The sequence below is a fragment of the Choloepus didactylus genome, chromosome 1 (assembly GCF_015220235.1).
Source record: "Choloepus didactylus isolate mChoDid1 chromosome 1, mChoDid1.pri, whole genome shotgun sequence".
Taxonomy (NCBI): Eukaryota; Metazoa; Chordata; class Mammalia; order Pilosa; family Megalonychidae; genus Choloepus; species Choloepus didactylus.
The window spans coordinates 218,465,751-218,492,569 of record NC_051307.1 but is presented as its reverse complement, the minus strand read 5'-3'; positions in this window follow the sequence as shown (position 1 = coordinate 218,492,569).

The window sequence follows — 26,819 nt, the reverse complement described above, 5'->3', positions numbered from 1 at the left end:
CATGAATTTAAGGAGATAGATAACTAAATATCTTTATCATATACTGTAATTGACATCCTGGACTTTGGATTTCAGCAGGACAAGCCAAAAGAGGGTTGGGCCAGGTTTGTAACATAGCTCTGCAGTCAAGAGAAATTCCAAGTGAAATAAACCAGAAAGGCTTTTAATGATCTCATGTAGCTTCCAGAGTAGAAGAGAAATGTCTTGAGATTGGGCTAAATTACTCATTTTCCCTAGGCCTCTGTTGCTTCATTATAAAATGATCCACAAGGCCCTAGCTAATCTGGCCTCTAGCTATATCTCTATTCTTATTTTTCTCCACTCTGACCCTGTCGCTCCTCTTCTGCCACAAGGGCCAACTAGATTTCTCCTGAATGTGCCAAGTACATCCCTGCCTCAGAGCCTTTGCACTTCCTATTTTCTCTGCCTAGCAACAGTTCTTCCCTCAGATATTTGCATGGTTCATTCCCTCACTTCTTTCAGATCTCTACTCCAATGCCTCTTTTACAGGGAGGCTTCTTTTGGTCCCCTGTCCAAAGAAGTAGCTCCTACCATCCCTTTACTCTCTGATATTTCTTGCATAGTTTCCTTCATAGTGTTTATACGACCTGACATTATTTGTTTTCCTGTTTTTTGGCCACTCCTCACTAGAACGTAAGATCCATAAGCATCAGAACTTTGTTCTCTTCCCAATTCCCAGATCTTTGAAGAGTGGCAGTAAATAAGTGGAAGCTCAATATATATTTGTAGAGGGAAAGGAAGGAGGAAAGGTGGGGAGGGAGGGAGAGAGGGAAGAAAGGAAATCTCCATTTCCATTTTTTTCATCTAAAATTCTAAATTGGCACCATGGTTTTAAGTTATTTCCATTGACTGGTTTACACTGGGCAAATAACTGATTAAAATAAGAAATCATAATTATGACCTCTTACATTTATAATGCCCGTTCTGGATCACAAAGCATTTCAAAGAGGAACCACGTCTTGATCATATTCAATCATCAAAGGAATTCCACAGAGTATCTCAGAAGTCAAAAAGACCCTGGCCATTTCACCTTTTTGAGGACCCTGGCCTTTTAAAGATGAAGAAAAGCCAAATCTGAATTACACACTGGGGCAGGAATAAAGAGGTAGCTGCAGCCAGGACAGAGGTCAAGGTGTTTAACTCTTCTGAGTTCCATCAGTCTACTCAAAACCACTCCCAATACATTACAATGTAAGGAAAAACAGTGGACTTCTATGCAAATGCAACTTCGCAGGGAGACCCCAATAACCAAGCTTTCTCATTGTATTGCTTTTACATCAGTTAAGGACATTATAAAGCTGCCCTGCTCCAAAAGCTCATGCTATGTTCTTAAATATTTACATTAACCAGAAGATTTTTTTACAGAAGAAGGAAAATGCAATGCATTATTCTTGTCCTAACTCAAGATAATTACAGAATTTACATAAAACCATGTATTAATTTAGAGTGCACCATAAGTGGGTACAGTAATGAAACACAAACTCAGAGTAGTATAATTAACTTCTTTCTGTGTTGCCAGTGTGTATAAGGAGCATCATTCAAAACCTTGGGTGGAGATTATGTCAAAATCTACATTTGAGACTCTTCATGTACTTGGTCAAATGGCCCTTATAACCACACTGTGCTAAGTCATTAGATTTATTCCTAATTTACAGATGGGGCAACTGAGCCTCAGAAGGGTTGTTACTTGCTCATTGACATAGGGAGTAGCAAAACAGGTCTTCTAACAGGGAGTCCTGAGTCTTTCCACTATACCAGGCTAAAAAATGACATTCCAAAATGTAACACGCTCATTTCCCACCTCTTTTGATTATCAGCCTTGCTATTTAAAGTCATTATATACTGAAATTTCTTCCTTCATGACACATAGAAAAGAGCTTCTTTTTTCATCCTAGCCCATGCATTTTCTAGACTAACTTCTTAGCAATAAAAAACACCTTTCGCCACAAAGTGGCCTTACATGTCACCTGGCAGCCCAGACTTCACTTTAAGACAACCTAATTTAATGGGGTGCTAGGAAGCAAGCTTGGGATGCATCCAGCATTTTAATATAGAGTTTCTCACCAGATGGTATTCACTTGTTCCTAAATTTATTCTTCTGTTATGCAAGACTACTTTTTTTTCCATTACTGTAGCAATAATTAAAGAGGCGAAGGTCACGGTTTTGATCTGTGTAGGGTCTATTCCCTTTATTCAAGCTCTAATACGTTATTGCTATGATTGATCCCACTCTATGGGCAGCCCCATTTCAAGTTACAGAATGGAACTGGGTGGATGAATCAGTGCAAATCCATTACTGGGGAGCTAAGTAGTCAAGTCAGGTCAAATCTCTCTTTCAGCGAAAGGTCACTGTAAACTTGCTAGGGCATATTTGAGTTCAGGCCACGGGTCCAACACAGTTCAGGATACAGTGAGTGGTTACAAAATACATATCAGTAAGTTTTCATCCTGTGCTAGGTGCTGGAGATACAGCAATAGTTAAGACCGATATCATCTGTAAACCTCATAAACTAGAAACTGTATGAAGTCTAGTGCTATAGTCACAGGTCAATATTATCTATTAAGTACTTATGTACAAGGACTGTAGGGGCTACAAGGATAAAATCCCATTCCTGCCCTTAGAGTCCTCACACTGCTGTATAAAATGTGAAACAATAGGTAAACATTCAAAATTGTTGTGCATATATATGTGCGTATAAAATATTTAAATAATTGATTATTGACATTCTGTTAAGAAAAAGAATAAATGCTCAATAATGTTAGCTACAGTTGTCTGCACAGTCTCTGAAATAGAGCCACTGAGTCTTCTCCTCCCCTTCTTTTTAATATGCAAAAACAAAGGGGCAAACTTTTAGAAAATTCCTAAAGGCTTGTCTTTTTTTGTTATCCTTGTAGAAAGGCAGAATTATTTATCTCCACAGCATTGCTGGATGTCAGATGCAAATATGGAGCACAGTGTACTCTTTAGGGGAATTGAACAATGTTTCATAATATAGTTTTTTAAAAGAATAAGTATGAGTTGCAGGCTAATGGGGAGAATCTGGGCCACAAGAAATTGGGTCATTATGAAGTTTTCCCTGAAAAGAGTTTTAAAATTTCCTGCAATAAAGTTTTTGTTAGAAAAATATAACCCAACCTTTGGACATAAGGTTATCATAGAGCAGAGGCTGGCAGCCTCTTTGCTCAAAGTTAGCATATGCATGAACTTGGAAGTCACAGAGACTTGGATTTGAATGCTGGTTCTGAAATTTACTTACTGGGTATTCTTGCATGAGGTGAGTATCCTCTCAGAGCCATGGTTTTCTTATGTATAAGATGAGAGTAATCAAACCTACCTCACAAAATGGTTGGGGAGATTAAATAAATAATGTAGACAAAGCAGTTAGCCCAGTATCTAGCTCCTAACAAGAACATGTGAGCTGCGACAATGATGGTGAGGTCAATAATGGTGTTGATGATGATGATGATATGATGAAGCAAAAGACAACCAAGATGAGGATGTTGATAAGCATGATATTGATCAGCGTAGTGATTCTCCTTCTCCCTCCCACCCAGTCCCCACTTCTAATTCTGTGATGCTTTCCTAAAGGCTGGTTATGCATATATACTACCTTGAAAAATAATCAAACCCTATCAGTACAGGGCAAAACACTTCAAAGGTTGTCTCTACTGCTGCAGACGAAGTTGAAATTATTTCCCCACAGTCCCTAGGTCAGGCCCACCTGCGAACAAGAACTGACGCTTTTAAGACGGTTGTTTGCTTTCACAAAGCTAATAAGCCCAGATGGGGATCCAACTTGGATAACATCCTGGTTTCACTAGCACTGCAAATGTAACCAGCTGAGCTAACTAGTCTGAGGCCCTCTGACAGGAAGAGCAGAATCCCAAACTAGTCCCTCTGTGATTTTCTTTGGCTCCAACTGATAGAACTGACTGCAAGAAATATTTTTATTAGAACTGACAGCAAGAAATAATTTTTATTATTTGGGTTCTTTTTTCATTCTCAGTGACTGTTCCTTTGGAATATTTTTCTTCCAATTTTAGTGGCTCCTTGGGTTAAGGCTTGGGAAGGAGGCAACATGCCGTCCTGGTACTTAACAGATAACCACACCATTTCATTGTGATGATCCAATGGGCACAAAAATACTAACATTATGGGAAAATGAAATCAGAGCAATTTTAAAATCTTAAAGGAAAGCAGCAAACAGTGACATTGCAACTTCACTTCGTAACTGCATCTCCTTTGAAGGGTAAAAACTATCCATTACTCTATGGGTGAGAAATAGATATCTGCAAGACACTCTTTATTTTTCAACTTACCCTCTCTATCCAAGAGGTTTTCATGCCCTAAGATGGTAGAATTTCGGCATATTGGCTGAAGTGAAGGCTGTGAGTGGCATGCAGCTTGAAGTATGCTGGTAAGAATCAAAGCAGTATGTTGGCATTTGACACTGCTATCCAAGACTTGGCTCCTAACTTGGCAAAGGGATACATTTAACCTGTGGCTATTCCAATTTAGTAAAATGTGTCATAAAATCCCCATTCAGCACCAGGGCTTTCAAAAAACTTAGTAAATTTAAATGGAGTCAAGACTGAATTTTCAGATAAGTATCTCATCATACAGCATTTTTATTTTGGAGTTAGAACCCCAAGGATTGATTTAAAATGAAGTTAAGCTAATATTTTTATCGAACACTGTATTCTTCAAATCGTCACCATTTCATGTTTTGAACACGGTCACATTTTGGTAAGGGTTGGTAGTCTCAATGCAAATAATGAAAACCTTGGGTAATATAAATGAAGTTATTTTAAGGAAATATAAGCCTGTAGTGCTTCTGAGCTTTAAACTTTTTCCTTTAACATTTTTGGTGGGAAGGCTGATTATTTAATAGGCTAAAATAATAATAACAACAAAATAATAATAATTAACGATTGTTGAGCATGTCCAGTTGCCTGGCACTGTTGTGCTAAGCAGTTTGCAGGCATAGCTCATTTAATTAGCACAACTCTTTGAACCTGATTACTACTATGCAGTGAGATGAAGGATTTGTTGAGCGGCCAAGTTCAAGTGGCATCATAGGAGAGGAACATCCAAACCTCCCCAATACTGTACGTCATTATTTATTTCATTTGGCACCCCCTAGTGTGAAGAATGGGGAAAGCAATTCCCAAACTCCTCTTATATTCCATTCATCCGTCATTCATTCATTCTCTGTTGTGTGCAAGATGTCCTGATGGGTACTGGTATAGAGTCTGGAATAAAACAGACCTGCTTCTGCCTTCAAAACTATGAAACAAATAACAACAATAAGACAAAAAGATACAATTGCAGATTGTGTTGAGAGCTTTGACAGAAAAAAACTGGGATCCTGTGATAGAAAGTAATAGGAGATCCCTCGTGGGTGAATAGCGAGGTGGGCTTCACAGCAGTCCAGGTAGGGAGCAGCATGTGTGACAGTGCAGAGGTGGATAAATGCTTGGTATATTTGAGAAGTCCAGTGTGACTGGAGCATAGTGTGTGAGATGGACAAGATTAGGTCTAAGAGAGAACCAGGACTCAATGCATATGGGCATGTTTGGTAGAGTCTCTAAGCATGAAGGAAACATGTAGAGGGTTTGAGCCAGGCAGTGAACTGATCAGATTCACAGACCTCTCTGGTTGCTTTGTGGAGAAAGGCTTTGAGGGGAGCAAAATGCCTGGAGAGAAACCAGGAAGGAGGCTGTTGGAGTTGAATTAGAAGATAATGGTTGGTTGGGCTAGAGCAGTTTCTTAACCAGGGGATATTTTGTCCACAGGGAAGATTTGGCAGTGTCGGGAGAGATTTTTGGTTGTCTATACTGCAGGGAGGTTCCTACTGGCATCTAGTGGGTAGGGGCCAGGGATGCTGCTAAACATCCTGCAATGCACAAGAAGAATTACCTGGCCTCAGATGTCAGTAGTGCAGAGGGTGATAACCCTGGGCTAGAGATTTTGCAATACAGATAGAGATAAGTAGATAAAATCAAATTTTTTTTAACTATGGAATGAACAGAACTTAGTGATAGATGAATATAGAATGGTGAGGGAGAAGGAGTGTCAGGAATGACTCTCCAGATTTCTGGCATGAACAAAGTTGGGTGTCATTTACTAAGACAGAGAAGACTGTGCCAGGAGCCTGGTTGCAACAGATCAGAAATAAATAACTCGACTTTAGATATGTCAACTTTGAGATGCCTGTAAAATAGCCAAGTCAAATAAGAAGCTGACTTTCTGAGATTAAAGCTCAATCATAATCATAATGATAACTAAATTTATTGAGCAGTTACAATGTGCCAGGCATCGTTCTAAGAATTTTTGTATATTATTTCACTATTTCTACTTCCAGTAAAAGTTGACATTCATTCTTTAAATCTACTTGATGTGTACTTAGGTTTCCAAATTATGAGCTGTGAATGTCATTCTAGTCTTCAAAAATTTTCCTTCAACATTGGAACACAGGGCTGAAAGCTAACAATAAATACTATGCACATCCTAATAAAACAGTATGACAAGATTAAAATATCCTAACCAACATGTCATCAAAAAATATTCAAAATTGAAGGGCAACTTATATTTATCATTTTGCAAAATGCTTTCTTTGTTTTTATGTTAGAAAATATCCTGAAATAGCCTGAAAATATACTGAAATTATCTATCTTCTTTATTGTCTCTGGTTTGGATAAATAGCCAAATTTTGCTGAATAGAGGGCACTATTTAAGAAATACAAGCATGATCACTAGAAACCTAGAAAGTAGGCATTCTAAGAGAGCCTTCTGCCAAGTAATATTCTTTCAAAGCCATCTGGCCCTCTATTTCCCCAGCCAAATGACACTGTGTCTTCAGTACCCAATTCCAGCATTAGCAGATTCAGCTAACTGAAGTCAGGATGCCGGAAGGATTCGAACGACCCAGCTGTAAGTTATACGATATGCAAGGCAGTCTGTGATATTCGTGATGGTGTCTGGGAGCGGTTTTGCTTATTTAGTCTGCGAGAAAGAATCTTAAATAGCAGAGTCTATGAAAGCTCATATTGTTACAGCAAGTCCTACTTCAGTTGTAAGGTTCAGCAAGACCTCAGTAAAAATGAGACTCCAGTTAGGAATTTGTTCACAAGGCCAATTCCTGATAGGGTATATTTGTAACTTGGCCAGGCCCGAAGTTTCAGGTCAACTCACACTAAAGTAGAAAGTAAAGTGCTTTGTTCAGAAGAGAAGGAACCACTCAGCTCAGAATCGAGGAACACAAATGGTTTGGGATGCTCACTTGTCTCGGGGTAGTCTTTCAGAGACTTTCGCCAGTTTTTCCTGTCACCATTTCACAGAGGACCTGGCAGATAGAACCAGGTGGGAAACAGGGCTGACAAGCCTGAATCCTTCCTCTCCTGACTGAAGGTACTCATCCAGCTTGCAGGCACGACAAATGAGTTTTCAAATCGCACACTGCAATGTATTTTATCCTTTAGAGAAGATACCTTCAGTAGAAAATCTTCTAGAATCTCTAAATTATGTAGTTGGCTAGAACATACTGAAAATCCCTTCCTTAGAGTCAACAGCCTTTCCTGCCCCTCGTTACACAACTTCCTTAGTTGTTCTAAAAGTGGCTTAGGGATTGTTTCCCCAGGGAAGAAGGAGGGTCAGGAAGCAGAGTAGCAAGATAAAAAAGCACAGTTCTGTGCCTGCTGGTCCCAGTATCTATCCCTCAAACTGGGACAGAAACTACTATCCCAGTTCTAATTTCTACTTTTAAATCAGCCATTGCTGAACAGGTTCATAGCACTCAGATATGCTCCCTCAATGTCTTGTGTTAACTAGCAAGGGCAGTCTGATGGGAGAGAGGACACTCTTGCTCATCTAGATAGTTCCACAAACAGTGCTTCACAAAAAGACTACAAAATGTCTATAGAATGTTGTTATTTTTTTTTAATGAAGTTCCAAGGTAATGTAATGTTCTAACTTTTACACCCATCTTTCTGGAGAAAAACATCAAAGGGAGAGAGGCATCCACAGCATTTTCAATTTCACCAAATTATGTAATTGACAAACTCTTATAAACAATATGCAAGTCTACCATTAAGGAATTAAGAACCAAAAAGTTAAAATTTAGCTGATTTTAAGAATTTTCTCTCATCCCACCTCCTATTCAACTTTTAAATTGTTTTGACTTTTGGTTTTCTGGCTTTGGTAGTTGCAATGGAGTGTCATTAAGTACCCCAGGGCCACCTGAATCTTATTTTACAGTTAGGCACTAGACTGATTCATGTATATAGAAAAGAAGCAATCTTTGACTGAACATTCACTCTGGGGACCGCACTATGCCAGGTGTTTACATCTGCTGGTTCGCTCATTTAATCACTAATGTAAAATGAACTCGTATACATTTTCACATGGGTGGTGAAGGATTTTCTTTAATCATAAAAGTTATACATGCTCATTAAAGAAATGTAGGTAAAAGATAAAACAAGTTGGGTGGGGAGAGAGGCAGTTATAATTCCATTTCCCAAAAGTATGTAATCACCGTGTTTGTGTATTTCCTTACAGTAATTTTTCTATGATTAGGCTTTTTTTTAAAAAAGCATAGTTGTAATGATACTGTCCGTACAATTATGTAACCAAGAAATTAAGAATTAACAAGTAATTATGATTAGTGAATCATTATATAGATATTTCTTTTAACTTTATAGTTTATTAGAAGAGCCAGAGGGAAATACTTAAAATTATTGAACTGTTACCCAGCTGCCTTGATCTTCGATAATGACTGAATAACTACATAACCTTTTAAAAACCTTGTGACTGGCCCCATTTGTACCCCCTTGTCCTGTTTTTCAGCTTGTGTCATGTGATCACAAAAGACAACCCCTAATGTTTATTAATGTGAAAGAACTTGAGTCAGCCCAGAAACTAACCCATCCCAATTCTTAAACTATCTTACTAGACTAAGCTGTATCTAACTAAAAGTGGCCCTCCTGACATGTGCAGAAGCTTAAACTTTAACCTATAATGACCTGTACCTCATTATAATACTAAAAATCATACCCATCATATTAAAGCCGCCATTTTCTTACATACATTCTTTGACTAAGCATGTAATCAATCTGCGCCTGCTCAATAATTAGATCACCTCTAACTTTGTCATCTTGAGCCATTATACTCATAATCCGAAAACCTGCCCATCTTTTCATACTACAAAACTATCACAGTTACTGCAGTTCGGGGAGACAGCTTTTTAGGCTTTTAGGCCACCTGATCTGTTTCATGCTTAGTCATAAACTGTTTCTCTCTTTGAAAACCCATTGTCTCAGAAATTGGTCACTCGTACGCGTTGGGCAGAGAACCTCCCGCTTTTGATCGGTATCAATATGGCGACCCAGATGGGACAAGGTCCCTTAGAAGAAAGGTTTCTGAATGCCCCAAATTCTGGAGCCCCGGCAGAACAGGTAAGCACAGTGATTGAGCCTTTTGCAGCTGCTGGACTCAGTCTAGAGGCTTGGACCTGGGTTCTCTTCTGCTCTGCTGGCACTTCAGGCCCTCAGGGCTTTAAAGCTTCAGAGAGAAAAACTGTTTTGAGTTGCGTATACTCCTGAAAAATAAGTACTCCAGCAATTAATTGGTATTTAACAAAATTAAGTGTTTAATGTCTGTTTAAATTGTTAGTTGGTGTGTTACCGCCTGTGTATTGTTCAGGTGTTCCTAACTGGTTACTGATTACTGAAATTTAAAATAGGGAACTCTGAATCTAATAGCATTCCTGAATATAGCCCTTTGGGCTGTATTTTGAAAAAATGGAAAGAATTTGGTCATAAGCCTATGAAAAAACAAAAAAATAGTTTATTTCTGTAACGTAGTCTGGCCTCAGTATGATATAGAATCAGGAAAGAATCGGTTCTATAGAAAAGGACACTGCTACAGTTAGAGTTGTTCTGCAAAAGAGCAGAAATAGGATGAGATCATGTATATTCCATCCTTTATTTGTGTCTGTTTACTTGTACAATATATATTTTCATACCTCTGGATAGTAATAGCAAATTAACAAAAATTTCTAATGAGCTCTATTCAAATTGCTTAAAGATAAATAAGTGGTAGTGGGGGGGGGGGGGTGTCCCAGAGAAAAGGGATAAAAACCCCTCTAGACAACAGGGTTCAAGGCCTTAGTACTTGTAATCATTGTAAATAAACCCGGACATTGGAAATAAACTGCCATCTGGAATTTCCCAAAGGCAGCAGAGGGCTGCCTTGGGGAATGGCAAACTCTTTTCCAATTGTCTGGGTCATAGCTCTAGGCAAAATAGATCTAATAATTAGAAATAATTAAAAGAAGGGCATAGAAACTTACCTCAATACTAAGGCTACCTTAAGGGTCTTAAATCCCACCAGCCTCATTTAAAACTTTTAAAACCCAATTCAACAGACCAGGCCTCATTCTTTTTGTCTCACCTATGCCTGCCCCCAGGGCCTCTTAAACTTTGGCCAAATAAGAATGAACCAGTTGCAGCGGCTATAGGAGAAGGGCTGGGTGCAGAAAAGATGGGGGAGGTGTAGGTTTAGCTTAAAAATTCTTTCTACTGGTCCCAGAGATTAGAGGAGATAGGGACAGAAAGAATGTTATAGAGTAGGCCATGTGTTGTGTAGTTTGTCCTATAATTCACCAGTTTAAAACTATTAATTTTTTTCCCTAAAAATACTTGTGCAACAATAGCCACAGAATGCAAATCATTGTTAAAACTTGGGATGAAGGAATTGAATAAAATCCAATTACCAAATTTAAAAGCTCCACTAAGTAAAGAAAAATGTCCTATGGATTTATGCTTGGGATAAATTAAACAATTGTAGTATGTTTTCCAGATCTTAGCAGTCAGTATGCTTTTGAGGTTGTTCTTAATTTTAAGATATAACAAAGGGATTTTTTTTTTTAACCTCTAGTGGGAGGTGGGAGGACAGAAAATATAGCTGCAAAAATCCAATGAAAAAGTCTAGTCCTATTCCAGCTTTATGATGACTTTTGAACCAAACAAACAGAATTTTATTCTACTTGGGTATATTCTCCCTGGATTTATACAAGTGTACTGATAAAATAAGCTAGCATTATATCTATTAGATCTTTAAGTTGGTGAAAATTTAAGTTTGTATTTAATGAAATTATTATTTTGACAAGCTTTAAGAATATGTTTTGTAGGATATTTAAAGACAGTATCAAAGATCTTTTTAGTAACCAAGTATGTGAGTATGTAAAGTATACAGGATGTGCTTTGTTAAGGAAAGGTGTGTAGTTTAGTCCTTGAAAATGTGTAGGACAAAGCCTGGGTAAATACAGAAAGCTGTGGAAGTTTGTGGAAGTGAATTTTGTTTATCATAGTCTATGCTGTCTGAAATTCCATTAACTTGTTTAAGAGAGAATGGTTTTGTCCTAAAGTGAAATGGCTAGTTTTTATACGTAAAACAAGAACTGAATGTATATGGAAAGTTGTAGCTGGTTTGTGAAAGTAAATTCTGTTTGTCGTAGTCAATGCTGACCAAAAAGTTGATAGGCTTTTTAAATAATATTTTTAAGAGCTTTTGTGTCAAACCATGTATTCATATAACACTGGAGTTTAGTTTTCTCCATGTTAAAATAATGTGATTGTTGGTCTGCTCTTAATGAAAGGTTATAAAAGGTTTTTCTTAACCATCTGACTATTCTGTCTAAACGACAAAGATTCTATGTCATATCAAAATAATATACTTGTTGATATTTATGTTGACCTTATCATCCTTTACTTTAGAAGACAAGTCTTCTCACTTTTAAAGGAACTAAGTCTTTTCCTTACAATCATATTGACTCTTATTTTATTTTTTTGTTGTCAAATATTGTTTCACCATAAACCATTTTCCTGTCTAACATAATGTTCAACCTAACAACTTTTGCCCTCCCAAAATCGAATGGTAAAGGATATCTTTTTATTTCAAACTGTTGCAAAGGATATGTTCTTTCACCCTATAAAAGTGAGTTGCTAAAATAGCTTAGTATATTACATAGGAAGTGTTTGGGAAGCATTGTAATAAATTAAAAGGGATTTTGTAACCTTCTGTTAAATTTGTATAGGTGATATGTTATTCCTATATTTAGAGATTATGTAAAATTCCTAAACACTTGACAGTGTTCTCACTGTCCATATTATATCCTGATGTTGTTAAGTCATGATTTGTTATTCTTAGATGAATGTTACAGATCATGGAAATGACCAAATTTCCTTGTCAGTTACACTACTTTGCTCTAATGCTTCTCTAAAAGTACACGTGGTCAGCTACAAGTCAGAGCTTCAACTTCAACAAAAAGAACTTTAAAGGAGAAGCAAGGCAAGTATATAAATCATGTTCCAACTGCCAAATAACATAACCTTGGTAAATGTGTAAAGTGAGGCAAGACAAACTCTGCTATGGCTTGTGGTTGATGGCCCCAAAATAAGTTAGTTGTCAGATGTTTTTAGTTCTGGAAATAGCTTCATCTAGAAAAAGCTTCTAAGAAAATTAGGGCCTAGATTGCAAGCTCTTACAGCAGTCACATTTATTTCTGAACCTTAACTGTTATATCTAAATTCTGAGATGCTTTGCTCTTTGTGTATAACCTGGTAGCTCCCTGGAATTCTGGGTATCTCTGATGCCTGAGACTCAGACTCAGAGTTCTCCAGCTCTGGAAGTACTAAAGAAACATCATTACTCCATACAGCAACTGTTTAAAAAGCTGAAAAAGACTTTAAATGGGGATGTGGATGAGGCCAATCTGGTTAAAAGTAATGTAAATCAGAATACAGGATAAAAGATGATATTGTCTGTATTTTAAGACTTTAATTTCTGTGTAAGACCAAAGGAGGAGAGATTTATTTTGTCCAAAATTTAAATTTTCTATAGCACACTATCTGATTTAACCTGTCTGGTCAGTTTATTTAAACAACCTAAGTAAGCTTTAGTTGACATGGAACCTAGAATAGGGAATGAGATCTTGATATTCTATACAGGGTGATGTAATACCCCGATATATTTCAGAGTGTTTCGGACAGGAAATGAAAATATTATTTGCAAAGTCCTTTGAGGTACCTGAGAAAGAAAGCATGGAACTTTTAAACTTGCCACCTGGGGAATTCCTGCTATTCTCTCAAGCAGTAAGGGCTCCCAATTTAATAAGCCAAGCCCTCAATCTTGAGACTTGCCCTTATGAAACATATTTCTGAAATGGCAACCTAAACCTACTTATAATTAATGCCTACGAGTTACCCCCTGGAAACCTCTTTTGTTGCTCAGATGTGGTCTCTCTCTCTAAGCCAAACTCTGCAAATAAACTCACTACTTTCCCCCTGACACGGACATGACTTCAAGGGATGTACGTCTCTGGCAACATGGGACATGAATCCAAGGGATGAGCCCTGCCCTGGCACCATGGTCCAAAAGGAACAAAATAAAGTTTCAGAGGCTAAGAGATTTAAAATAGAGTTGAGAGGTCTTTCTGGAGGTTACTCTTATGCAGGTTTCAGCCAAACCTTTTAAACTGTCACAGCATGCCAAGCACCGAGCAACAGTGTTCCTGAAAACCCTAGAGAATATTCCAGATTCTATCTAAGACTCTATAAAAGTTTTACTTATTTATTTTTCAGAGACTTAAAGCCTCTGGATTATTCCTATGCGAGTTAAGCCCTGAAACCCAGAAGTACCAGTCTCTCCAAAAATGACAACCAGTTTAATTCCTCTACCCCATAATGTCAATGCCCCTTTCCAGCATGAATAAGTTAGAATGGTCATTGCTCAGATATCCCTCAAGATTGAGGAATGAACAAAAACAAAAGCAGGGAATTGCAACTGAGAAGTTAAGAATTAACAAATAATTACTACTGAATCATTGTATAGATATTTCTTTTTACTTTCTAGTATGTTAGAAGAGCCAGAGGGAAATACCTGAAATTCCTGAACTGTGACCTAGCTCCCTCGATCTTTGGTAATAACTGTATAACTACATAACCTTTATCTTGTGATTGTAAAAACCTTGTGACTGGCCCCATTTGTACCCCCCTTATCCTGTTTTTCAACTTTAGTGTCATATGATCACAAAAGACAGCCCCTAATGTTTATTAATGTGAAAAAACTGGACTCAGTCCAGAACTAACCCACCCCAATTCCTAAACTATCTTACTAGACAAAGCTGTGTCTAACCAAAAGTGGCCCTCCTGACATGTGCAGTAGCTTAAACTTTAGCCTCTAAGTGACCTGTACTTCATTATAATACTAAAAATCATGCCCAACATCATATAAGGCCACCATTTTCTTACATACGTTCTGTGACTAAGCATATAATCATATATAATCATATAATTATTGTGCATGCTCAATAATTAGATCATCTCTAACTTTGTTATCTTGAGCCACTGTACTCATTATCCAAAAACCTGCCCATCTTTTGCTAATACAAAACTATCAGAGTTACTGAAGTTTGGGAGACAGATTTTTAGGCCAACAGGCCATCTGATCTCCTGCTTCATGCTTAGCAATAAACTCTCTCCTTGAAACACTGTTGTCGCAGGAATTGGTGATTTGAGTGCATGGGGCAGAGAACTCCCCTGCTTTTGGTCCGTATCAATTATACTATAATAGTCTACACACAATTGTGCATAATTGCAGTAATAATATATACACAGTGATTCAAAATTATTTTTTCAATATATTTTTTAATAATTTCAATTTTAGTTAACACTAAAATGCTTTTTGATATAGTGTTGTTACATTCTTTTTAAATAGATGCATTATATTCCATCTATGACTGACTCACATTTGTATTTTAATAATTCTAAGGTTGAGCCTGGAGATTTTAAGCAAATTACACAGATCTGAAAAAAATAGCTTACACTGTCTTTTTTTTTTTTTTTTTCTTTTTTTTGCTAAATAGGTATTGTTTATTAAGGCTTGTATTCTCCTAGAGGAAAAGTTATCTATGTTCAGCCATACAAATAAATCAAAACCTATTAAAACATATTAATATTCTTTCATTTAAAAGTCATTCTATAGGCCATACCTAATTCAGAATTCAGAACACATGCAAATTAATAAATGTGGCAGAAATACTTTCCTCCTCCGTCCCCCAAAATACAACTACAAAAACCTAAATTCTGTATGTACTTTTAAAAGATAGCTAAGAAAGCATAGAGAAGAGATAAGGAAAGCAAGCCTCTGCTCCTCTCCTCACACAAGGAGTCATCGCTCCCTGCCACCCCCACCCCCTCTACACGCACACACAACGTCCTTTTGGAAACAGTCATTTGACTTAGCAAGATTGGCAATTACAATATCTCTGCTTTTTCCTTTCCTGCTGGGGTGTCTGATTAACAAAGAAACGTCCTTAAAGAAAGAAAGAAAAGAAAGAAGAAAAGCAAACCAAAAAAAAGATGCTACACCTCCCTACTCCCCCTAACCCCATACCACTACCCAAATAATCTTTTTGAACTTATTTTCTTCATTTGAAGTCTAGATCACATCTGCACTGGGCATGCCCTCAAATCTTGGGCAAGATCTCAGAATATCAAGGGGCACAACTTTTGCACTAAATTCTTTTAAGAAACAGCCACAGATTGGCTGCAATTTCAAAAAAATGGAAAAGAAAATGCTAATAAAAAGTGCTGTTGCGAACACACCCCTGAGGCCATGTTCTCAAGCCAGACTCCTACTATTCAATGCCACAAATCCACTGTTCTTAGACAGTCTCCTAATTGCCTATTAAAATTGGGCCTCAAACCAAAAAGAAATCCTGTTTTCCTCTAGGTACCTGATGATAGCATTTCCTACTAAACCCAAACACCTAACACTCCTCCCTGAAATGTATTCTAAAGAAAGAGAATAAATAAATAAAACACCTAACAACGTAAAGAGTTTGTTAAACACCAGACACCTAAACTTAAATGTAAGAAAGAAGTAGATTTTCATTGTAAACAGTCCAGGGAAGGCTCTTGTTTGAAGAAATGGCCACTGGCTCTTTCGTTCTTTTATTTTCGCAGGAGACACGGGTAAGAGATTTTGTGTCCCTTTCCATATCTTTTTGTGAAATCAAATCCTGTTTTGCTAGAGGTTGCCTTCCCTATTCAGGTTGCCTTGCCAGTGGGGGTGAAAAGTTGCATTTTAAGCCAGCACAGGGCTCTCTAGCTTATTAACACAGCCCTGCTGAAGAAAGTCAGCCCCCAGTGACTGACTGCCTTGCTCCCAGGTGAAATATCCACTTTCCCTATGATATGTTACAGTAAATACAATACCGAAAGATAATTATATTTTGGACTAGGTGACTGATTCTGAATTTCCTGGCTCTACTGAAATGAAAATAAAAGACCACTCAATACTGTAATGGGAACATATTTGGAAAGCAGATCTTCCCCTTTCTTGTGGATGGTGATCATATGGGTTGAAATATAAGACTCTCGGGTCTTTCCATGTTTTGTTCCCTTGGTCAGACAAATCAGAACAGGTTCACCTGTGTGGATCACAGGGCCATGCCATAGTAGGAGCCTTCTACTGTGGATCAGTCTGGGATCAGAGAAGAGGTCAGACATGGTTGTCCTTCCATTTTGGTCTGCTTATTCCATGAAATTATAGAACGAGGAACCCCACTGACCACACCAAATGACGTTTCTGCAGGCTCATTAACTTTCTTCTCCCTCAATGTCAAAGTCCTCAGCAAACCCCAAGGTGCCCACTTTGCAAGAAAACATGGTGACAAGTGGCAACATTGGAGAGTGGACCAACCGAGGGACATTGCTGGGAAAAAGACTCACAAGCAAATGCACTGCTAGTATGGGTCACTAATATTCATTTAGCACAATGGCAATAAGAATAATTTGCAGATAACTCTTTTTTTTTTTTTTGAGGCATTGAAGTGTTTGCCTTTATTTCTGGTGTACTTCACTCAAATTTTGTGTAAAGGATCCATTCACCTCATTGTGTGTCTCACAGCTTCACTCCTTGTAGTTGCTCAGTGTTCCACTGTAAGCGAACACCACAGTACACCATTCCATTCTTCAGTCAATGTACCCTTAGGTCATCTGCACCCTTTGCAAATCATGATTACTGCCTCCATGAACACAAGTTTACAAATGTTTATTCGTGTCTCTGCTCTCAGATCTTCAAATGACATACCCCATAATGAGGTTGCAGGACCTTTTGGTCCCCACATACTTAACTTTTTGTGTAACAACCACACTGACCTTCAGAAAGGCTACACCATTCTACCTGCTCATCAACAGGTAGATAGGTACATCCCTCTCACCATGTTTTCTCCAACACTCTTACTCCTATATATATATTTTCCTACAATTTTATAGAGTGATATTCACATACCATACATTTATCCACAGTGTACAATCAGTTGTTCGTGGTATCATCATAAAGTTGTACATTTATCACCACAATCAGCACTTGAACATATTGACTACAAGAAAAATTGTTTGTTTGTTTGTTTGTTTTAGGAATAAGAAAAAAAATGATAAAAAGAAAACTAACATGTCATATGTCCTAGTTTGCTAATGCTGCGGAATGCAAAACACCAGAGATGGATAGGCTTTTATAAAATGGGGGTTTATTTTGCTACACAGTTACAGTCTTAAGGCCACAAAGTGTCCAAGGTAACACATCAGTAATCAGGTACCTTCACTGGAGGATGGCCAATGGTGTCCGGAAAACCTCTGTTAGTTGGGAAGGCATGTGGCTGGCATCTGCTCCAAAGTTCTGGTTTCAAAATGGCTTTCTCCCAGGACGTTCCTCTCTAGCAAGCTTGCTCCTCTTCAAAACGTCACTCACAGCTGCACTCCATTCAGTCTCTTTGAGTCAGCATGTTTTATATGGCTCCACTGATCAAGGCCCACCCTGAATGGGTGGGGTCACGCCTCCATGGGAGTATCCCACCAAAGTCACCACCCACAGCTGGGTGGGGCACATTCCAAGCAAATCTAACCAGCACCAAAACGTCTGTCCCACAAGACCACAAAGATAATGGCATTTGGGGGACACAATACATTCAAACCGGCACATCATACAATACAATATACTAGTAAGGACAGCAAATAGCACCACTACCAAGAATCCCATATTCCTCCCCTATATCCCCCTCTCATATACATTTAGCATTGGCATATTGCCTTTGATAACTTTTTTAAATTAAATTCAGTTTTATTGAGATATATTCACATACCATACAATCATCCATGGTGTGCAATCAACTGTTCACAGTACCATCATATAGTTATGCATTCATCACCCCAATCTATTTTTGAACATTGTCCTTACATCAGAAAGAATCAGAATAAGAATAAAAAATAAAAGTAAAAAAGAACACCCAAATCATCCCCCCATCCCACCCTATTTTTCATTTAGTTTTTGTCCCCATTTTTCTACTCATCCATTCACTAGATAAAGGGAGAGTGATCCACAAGGTTTTCACAGTCACACTGTCACCCCTTGTAATCTACATTGTTATACAATCGTCTTCAGGACTCCAGACTACTGGGTTGGAGTTTTATAGTTTCAGGTATTTACTTCTAGCTATTCCAATACATTAAAGCCTAAAAGGTGTTATCTATATGGTGCATAAGAATGTCCACCAGAGTGACCTCTCGACTCCATTTGGAATCTCTCAGCCACTGAAACTTCATTTCATTTCATTTCACATCCCCCTTTTGGTCAAGAAGATACTGTTAATCCCACAATGCCTGTTCCAGATTCATCCCCAGGAGTCATATCCCGTGTTGCCAGGGAGATTTACACCCCTGGGAGTCGGGTCCCATGTAGCGGGGAGGGCAGTGAGTTCACCTGCCAAGGTGGTTTAAGGATAACTCTTTTTTAATTGTCTGTATCATGTAAACTCTAAGTTCTGTGAAGGCAGGGACTGATTAAATAAATGAGGAACTGACTGAAAGCATGAATAAAAATATCATAGCAACAGTTCAAGATTTGGATTTAGAAGTACAAATCCTAGCAGGTTTAATTCAGTAATCATAAAGGATTTTTTAAAAATACTAAGTGTTCCTTACACCATGCTTAGTATTTTAATTTTCACTTTTCTCCTCTGAAATAATAATAGCTAATGTTTCCTGAGAGTTTTCTGAGTTCTTGACGCTTATGTGACCAACCCTTTCAGTTTACTTGGGACTGATGGGATTCCCAGGATGTGGGACTTTTGGCGCTAAAACTGGGAAAGCCCGGGCAGACTAGGATGAGTTGGTCACGCTGAGATGCAGCACAAACTGCTTTATATTCATTTTTATGTCATTTAAACATCACCAAAGCTATATCAGATAGGTAGATACTATTATTACCCCATTTTACAGATAAGGCTATGAAGGCTCAGGCATTTAATGTAATGAAATTTCAGGATAGTCTTGTTTCTGAGCCCAAGACTTAGCTATCATGATGTTACACTGCCTCACATCTACAAAATGGGAATGATGGTCACCCCAACATCTTGACCTCCCCCATACTTATTCAGATGCTAATTAACTAATGTTTCACCTTTTCTTGTCCAACAGTTAAGGAAGGCTATAAAACCCAAGTTAAAGTCAACCTTGATTGACCTTCCACTGGGGAGCTTCATGGCCTGTTACACTGGGCACCAGCCAGTCATATTTTCACTTCATTTTTAGAAAAGACACACAGAAAACAGGAGAAGAAGGGAGAGAGCAGTCAGTCTTTATCAGCATATTATTTCCTACAAACAGACTTTTTTTTATATATAATTCATTTTTATTGAGATGTATTCACATACCATGCAGTCATACAAAGCGTACATTCAGTTGATCATAGTACCACTATATAGTTGTACATTCATCACCAAAATTGATTTTTGACATTTCATTACCACACACACAAAAATAATAAGAATAAAAATTAAAGTGAAAAAGAACAATTAAAGTAAAAAAGAACACTGGGTGTTGTTTCCACCCCCCCACCCCCATTTCTCTACTCATCCATCCATAAACTAGACAAAGGGGAGTGTAATCCATATGGCTTTCCCAATCCCATTGTCACCCCTCATAAGCTATATTTTTATACAATCGTCTTCAAGATTCATGGGTTCTGGGTTGTGGTTTGATAGTTTCAGGTATTTACTGCTAGGTATTCCAATTCATTAGAACCTAAAAAGGGTTGTCTGTATTGTGTGTAAGAGTGCCCACCAGAGTGACTTCTCGGCTCCTTTTGGAATCTCTCTGCCACCGAAGCTTATTTCATTTCCAAAGGGACTTTTTAATCATCATAACAGAACACATTTCTTTTTCCAAAGTCTGGCTAAGATTGAGAGAACAACTTTAATCCAAGAAGAAAGTCTAAGGATTCATGGTAAATTGCATCCTTTCTATTTATCTGAGGTTCCCTGGTCCTCCTTCTGGGATTGCCCATATTAATATGTATTTTTCAGTTTAGCCAAGCTCTAAAGTTATAGGCAAGAGGAAATTTAATAAGCTAGGTGAGACAGATGCATTCAACAAATGTAATAAAACTTCTCCCTGCGGTAGGGCAAGTAAGCTTATATATTTTAATTGAAAATAAATGCCTTATAAATGAAGCATGTACCCACATATGCAACCATTAAAGAAAAGGCACAAAACTAATTGATTTTTAAATATACCTGATGACAAATTATTCTTATAATGTGTGATGATACTTTGGACACCTCTTTTGTTCCCCATTGTTTTAAAAAATTGGAATAAACACCTTATCTTCATAATCAAGCTTTTCTACAGTAACATTTCCAGCTTTGTATTTTTCTGTTTCTCAATCTTCTTGCTAAACTGGAATTCCTATACTACCCTGCCTCCATGCCTTTATCCAGGCTATTCCTTCCATCAGGAACTCCCTCCCCATTCTTTTCTCTACCTGTGAAATTTTCAAGGGACATCTTTTCTCGATCTCTAAAATGACACAAATAATCATCACCAAAGATTGTTGTGAATATGGAGTGAGAAGAGAGGTTGTGTATTAGTTAGTATATAAGTCCAGCTGCTATCCCAGAGACCCATAATATCAGTGATTTTAGCAAGAAAGATTTTTATTTGTCCCTCATGTAACAAACAAGGCATAAGCTGTCTGGAGCTTGTATGGTGGCTCCACAGTGTCAGGGACCCAGGCTCCTTCTATTTTGTGACTCTGCTGTCCCCAGTGTGTTACCTCATCTTTAATTTTCCAAGATGCTAAGCACCATCCTCTCATTCCAGCCAGCACAAAGAGGAAAGGACCTTCGAAAGGTACAATGGAAGTTTTCCGCATTGATGGCTCACATCCCAGAGGACAGAACTTAAGTCACATGCCCATTATGCTACCACATCTGGCTATGGGAGAATTAGGAAAGACAGTGTTGATTCTCAGTAGCAATGGCTCAAATAATGTTTTATTGCTGCTGCTGCTGCTGCTGCTGCTGTTGTTTTTACTAGAGATGAAGGGGAAAACTGGTATTAGGGGATAACACAGGATTTATTTATGTCACCTGGCAGATTTCCTGGCACACTTGTTACATCTTTCCATTCTTTCCATTTCCCATTTTGGTTGCAGGTGTATTGAAAATTCTGAGTGGCATTTGCTCATCTGTTCTTTTTGGCTACCCAGTATCCATCTCTCCTCGTTCAGTTTATAGCACCTCTTTTACCTTTGGGGAACCACACCTGCCCAAGTGCAAACCCTGTATTCAGTGGAGCTTAACCTGTTTTTGATTCCACAAGTGGATGGGTCACCCAGACTTGACCAATCAGACCACTATCTGCATATTTTGCCAGAGTTATCAGAAGAGAGGCCCTCTGTTTTTGCTAGAGTGATTGAGCTGGTAAGGAGGTAAGCCTGGAAGAGCTGCTGTCCATCCTTACCTCCATGAGGAATAAGCCTGTCTGAAAACAAAGCCAACAGAGGGCTAAACAGCCCAGAGATGAGGAGACAGCTCTTTTATGGCAAACTGTTAAATGTCCTGAATCCAACTGTGCCTGAAGCAAGATACCCCTGGACTTTTCATCTAAGTCAGCACATTATTCTATTTTTGCTTGAACTAGTTTGGGTTGGGCTTCTGTATGAAAAACCCTGCTCATAATTATAGGTTGATCTCAAATGTCAGTAATTTCCTAAAGCTTTTCTGGCCTTGACAAAGGGTTGATCCTTTTGCCTCAAAAATCTCTTAGTACTCTATATTTCTCTCATGAGACTTCTCATCATCCATCTTGGGTTAATATTTTGTATCAATCCCATAAGACTACAAATACCTTGAAGACAGGGACTGGGTTCTCATTTATTTTTGCTCTCCTTGCTGTCTTGCACATAGTGAGTGTTGCTATCCTTTTGTGAATTTCACTGAATCAAATTGACTTTGCACTAGAAAATTTAAAAAAATAAGACCACTTGAAAATAGCTTTCACAACAATTATGTTCAGGAGTCAGAAAAAAAAAAAAAAATGAGCCAGGAAAGTCAGAAAAGACAGTGATGGCAAGAAAAAGCAGAAATATGTCATTTCTATATCAGTATCAGTGTGATTACTGTGATTTATAACATGCATAAAAATCCTATCATATTGTCAGCAAGGCAGAGATTTGAAAATTCAGTATCTGCAAAGGACTATAAATTCTTCCAGAACAGAACATTGAGAAAACATGGGCTTTCCAATCACAGCTACCCAGGTTCAATCTGGATTTCCCTGTTGTGTGACCCAGGGATGAATTCCTTATAATATTTGCGATCCTCTTTTCTCGATCTCTAAAATGACACAAATAATCATCACCAAAGATCGCTGTGAATATGGAGTGAGAAGAGAGGTTGTGTATTAGTTAGTATATAAGTCCAGCTGCTATCCCAGAGACCCATAATATCAGTGATTTTAGCAAGAAAGATTTTTATTTGTCCCTCATGTAACAAACAAGGCATAAGCTGTCTGGAGCTTGTATGGTGGCTCCACAGTGTCAGGGACCCAGGCTCCTTCTATTTTGTGACTCTGCTGTCCCCAGTGTGTTACCTCATCTTTAATTTTCCAAGATGCTAAGCACCGTCCTCTCATTCCAGCCAGCACAAAGAGGAAAGGACCTTCGAAAGGTACAATGGAAGTTTTCCACATTGATGGCTCACATCCCAGAGGACAGAACTTAAGTCACATGCCCATTATGCTACCACATCTGGCTATGGGAGAATTAGGAAAGACAGTGTTGATTCTCAGTAGCAATGGCTCAAATAATGTTTTATTGCTGCTGCTGCTGCTGCTGCTGCTGCTGCTGCTGCTGTTGTTTTTACTAGAGATGAAGGGGAAAACTGGTATTAGGGGATAACACAGGATTTATTTATGTCACCTGGCAGATTTCCTGGCACACTTGTTACATCTTTCCATTCTTTCCATTCCCATTTTGGTTGCAGGTGTATTGAAAATTCTGAGTGGCATTTGCTCATTGGTGGTGGATTTGTTAATTGGAAAAATCCTCCTGGAAAGCAGCATGAAAATACATAGGAATCATGATAATCCAACTCTTATGAATTTACCCAAGTGAAACAATACAAAAATACAAGGTGTTCATTCCAGCATTACCTGGAATAGTCTCCCCATGCCACAGGTGGTAGACCATATTCCTTCCTTCTATTTCTGAGAACATGGTGCTCCATAATCCTCAGATTTTTGTCCTAGATAACACAATGTTATCCCAATGCCCGGGGCAATGCCGATTGGATCAAGCAGTGTCACAGGCTGGGTTCATGGGAAACAGGCCTGGGACAGATACTAACATGCAGGAAGGATTTTTAGGATCAATACCTGGGGGATGGGAAGGGTGGAGGGTGGTGGTGGAAGCAGAATTGGGCAGAGGAAGAACTGAACTGGGATGTAGTCACAAGGCCTTAGGCATTCCCATGAGGAACTGTGGAGCTGGAATGACCCTCCAAAGTTATCCCGCATCAACTTGTCCTGGAATGTGGCTGCCCTTGGGAAAAGGATGTGACTTTGGGTGAAGAGGTTGTCTTCAGCGAAGGCAAGTCCTGGGGAGGAACTCAGCTGAGAGCTGTCAGTAGCCAACACTGCCAGCCTCTGGAAGGTGCCCCTCAGTCCTCAAGGGGGTGATCTGGGCAGCCCTAAGTGGTACCCATTACAGGGATCACCCTGATTCATGCTGAGCCAAAGGATGCTGTCATATAAGAGCTTAAAATGGGAGACAAGGAAACTGAAGTGGGAAGGAAGTTTACTACAGTGTTTGAGGCAAATTCCACAAACTCATGTGATCCTCAGAGTCACCTGTTTCCTGTCCTTCTTGAGGCCTGGTTCTTTAGTTATTCATTGGATTTAATTAGTTTCTGTTACCAGAGAACCTTAAACAATCTATCACAATTCAAGAACTATTATGAATGTGACAGACTATTATACAGCCACCAAATTGATGAAAATGTGCAGAAACACAAAAATATATCCAAGATATAATTTTAGGTTAAATTAGCAGAACAGAAAATTGTATTTATATATAAAAATATGTCACTAAAAGTAAAAAAGAAAAGATAATACAGTGGGGTTATTTGATTAGAAGCAGCTTTTAAAAGTATTATATCACCATTTCATATCTACAGATACATAAATGAGCTCATATATCATTAGATTCTTTTTGTTTTAATGTACACATTTACTAGTGTCCCAAAAGAATTAAAATAGTTTAGTATGAGAGAAATAATTTTCAGAATATAAGTGATAAACATGTTCCACGTGGGGATGATGCCCCATGATCAGGTACCCTTCAACAATATAACTCTGGATGCAAAGTGATTGGCAACTAGTTCTTGCCCTTTGCCACAGGCTCAGTCCTGTCATTTCATTAATCTCAATTTAATGCAGCGCTGCATTTTATGCAACTGAAGTTTGTGGCCCTCACTCATGTTGTTTTGGCAGGGTTTACATGTAGCACCCTTAAAAAGTATCCTCACTAATTCTTTTCTTAAAACTGTTCTATTATAAGACAGAAGCAAAATACATTTCCTTCAGAAAATCCATATGTGGAAATAGAAAATAAAAATAATCATCATTCTATCTTTAATAAAACATTGTTAAATTTCGGTTTTAAATGCACACGTGCCCACCCCACACATATACAGTTTCATAGGTGTATTTTTGGCAACAGATAGTAATATGCTATACATTATGCATATATTCTACTTAATTTTATGAACAATCTTCTCTGCCATTAGAGATTCTTCTGAAATAGTACTTTTAATGTATAACTGTACCATAATTTATGTAAGTGATCCTCTATTTCAAACAACTAGGTGATTTCCAACATTTCTTCAATCTAACCCTTCAGTGTGCGCTATTAGAACCGTTCTTCTTGCATGGTTACATTCCTAAAAACAAATGCCTAGAACTGGAATTATCTAGGCAAAAGGAAAATTTGAAATCTTCTGATAACGTTTTCAGAACTTGCCTCCCAGTTAGGTTATCTCAATTTTCCATTCCCCCAGCAATGTGTGAGACTGCAGCATTGTTCCATATCCTTGGCACAGTGGGGGTCTTCTTTAATAACCATTGCCAAATGGATTATTTTATACATTTAAAAATTATTTGTTTTCTATTTGGCAATACACAACATGGTTTAAATATCAAAGGGGTATATATAGGGGAATAACCTGGCCCACATACACCAACCCTCTCCAGCGGTCACCAACAGCACAGCTTCTTGTGCACCCTTCTAGAAATAATTTATGCAGTCATAAAGGGTAGTTGTATCCCTTGTATTTTCTACTTATTTCTATTTCTTAGACAATTCACATATTAGCACATAGCTTCCTCTTCTTTTATTTTCCTCATTCTTTTTATGATTGCAAACTTTTGTACTTTATGAATGTTATATACTTAACCAGTCCCCTTTTGATGGACATTTCGGTTGCCTTTTTACCTTTTGCTGTTACAAACAATGTAGCAGAGAATTACCTTGTAAATATATATATATATACTTTGTACATGGATGAATGTATATATGTATAGGAAAAATTCCTAGAAGTTAAATTTCTGGATCATTTGGTTTAAGGAATTTAAAAACATTTTTGTTTATATGATCATATCAAAAAGAAAAAGGAATAAGGGAGAGAAGGAGAAAGAGAAAGGAGGAGAGAGAAAAGAACAAAACTTAAAAATGTAGTGAGTCTTGGGGTTCTTAAATGGTGGGAAATGTCACATATTTTTTCAGATTGCATATCTCTGAAGTTTCTGGTTTTCTTTCAGTAGTCTCCCTAGTGTGTTTAAGTGTTTAGAAATTTCAAAAGATTAGGAGAAGAAAAAAGAAGGGGTGCTAAAAATCCACTAGCAGAGCTGCTTCCAATCCTAAAACAGCTCTTTTACCATCAGCTAAATTCTGATAAGGAAGAGCAAACAGGGAGAGCTAAGCCTTTAAGCCCTGAACGTGATGTTACACATTTCTTTTCAAAAACACAAATGCAAATTCTGTTTAGGGATGGAAAATTATTTTCCAGAGATGATGCATCTAAAATATAAAGGTTTAAAATTTGAAAACCTCAGTTTTGTCCCTTTTTTAACAGTGAATTTTTTTTCTGGAAAAAATTGATTTTATTTTTTATAAGGAAATTTAAGTAGCTTGCAAACAGCAAAGTGCACAAATCATAATCGTATAGGTTAACGAATTTTCACAAAGTGAACACATCTGTGTAACTACCACCCGCATTGTGCTATGGCATGTGACCAACATCCCAGAAGCCTCCATTGTACCCCTCCAAGTTGCCACCTCCCTCCCCCAAATAACCATTATCAGTCACCATCGATCAATTTTAACCTTACATGAACAG